Source organism: Phytophthora infestans, genomic scaffold, assembly GCF_000142945.1.
Source record: "Phytophthora infestans T30-4 supercont1.55 genomic scaffold, whole genome shotgun sequence".
In the NCBI taxonomy this organism is placed as follows: Eukaryota; Oomycota; class Peronosporomycetes; order Peronosporales; family Peronosporaceae; genus Phytophthora; species Phytophthora infestans.
Genome location: NW_003303704.1, coordinates 350,805 through 352,660, shown reverse-complemented (window position 1 = coordinate 352,660; position 1,856 = coordinate 350,805).

Sequence of the window (1,856 nt, the reverse complement as noted above, 5' to 3'; positions counted from 1 at the left end):
CGGAGTACCACTGACCACAGAGGAGGTCACGATTGACGACATCCAAGTGGATCCAGGGGCGAACGAACCCGCGGCTACGTCAGAAGATCTGGGAAAGCCGACATCTGCTGATTGGCAAAGGTAATGCATTACCGCCCGCTGCCCGCGGAGTCAAATGTGACATCGATGTCGGTGACGCGAAGCCGATCGCTCAAAGGGTGCGGAAGGTGGCGCCTCAGTTCCGAGAAAAACTATCGGATCTGATTAAGGGCCTGCTGCAAGCCAAAATCATCAGTTTCTCAACGTCCCCGTGGGCATCGCCGGTGGTAATCATCGTTAAGAAGAACGGAGTGGATATACGTCTGTGTATTGATTACCGGCTAGTTAACAGCCTAACCCGACTGATGGTGTATCCAATGCCTCTAATCAATGAGCTATTGGAGAATTTGGCTGGTAATGTTATCTAGACATGGCCAGTGGTTTCTGGGTGGTTACTATGACGGATCGAGCTCGCGCGATATCCGCATTCATCACACCGTTTGGACTGTTCGAATGGAACCGGATGCCGTTTGGATTGAAGAATGCGCCCCAGATCTACCAACGCCTGATCGATAACGCCCTCTACGGATTCACCCGAATACCGGAACCCGAAAAGGGTGGATCCGGGGAAGATCATACGGAAGTGGATCCATTCGAAGCAGGAGAACCAGGGGATCCTGGGACCCCGTCCGTGTTAGGACGCAGATCTTACATCGACGACATTCTAATCCCGGCGGAATCGTGGGATCAGGTGTGCGAAAGAGTGACAAGCGTGTATTAAGTGGAATCTTTCTATCAGCGTGGTGAAGAGCTATCGGGGGATGCGCAAGGTGGATTACTTAGGTCTTCGAGTCTCCAAGGAGGGACTGGAGGCGAATCCTAAGGACCTGTCTTCGTTGGCAGACTTGTCCTTCCCACAGTCGTTACGGGCGATGCAATCCTTCTTGGGCAGTTTGAACTACTACAGTCGGTTCATCGAGGATTACGCACTTTTTGCTGCGGTACTCTATGAATTGAGGGAGGTGGATTTTGCTGCGATGACCACTTCGGCTGTCCGGATCAAAATCCAACAAGCTCTGGTCCTAGAGATCCCGGATCCACGAAGGGATCCAAGTAGTACGACGCCGGAAGAGGACCTAAAACAGGAACTGGATCCACCCCGGGACCAACGAAAAGAGGATCCAATCTCGATAGAGACGACGGAAGAAAACTCGGAAAAGGTGGAGCCTCGGTGGATCCGAGCTCAGCACGCGTTCGTGGAGCTAAGGAACAGGATCGCAACGACGCCCATCCTCCGCCATTTCGATCCGGAGCGTCAATCTACGGTGATAGTTTATGCTAGTGACTGGGCAGTCTTAGCAGCCTTGGTACAAGAACATGAGGGGATCTGCCATCCAGTCACCTTCGTCAGCCGAACGCTAAAGCCGAATGAGCTGAATTACGGAGCGGTGGAGAAGGAAATACTCGCAGTTGGATCTCAATTATAACCTGCTGGTGGGAAGATCCATCCGGATCTTGACTCGACACTCTACCCTCGCTTGGCTGTTCAAGTCGGCCTGTCTACAAGGACGGTTGGGACAATGGGCAGCTTTACTCTCCCCTTGAACACAGGAGATCGTGAAATGTTCGAAGGGGGAGGACGAGATCCTGGGAGTTTTGGCCGCGAGTATCACACCTAGAGCCAAGATGGACGAAGCGCTGACCAGGATCGCTCCTAAGAAAGAGCCCAAACGCCGGATCCAGATCCCGATCCCGACGGTACATGTGGATGAGGATTTGCACGTCCTGAGTTCCTTTGGATCTGCTCGCGTTCGACGCGGTGGAGGAGCATACAGTGG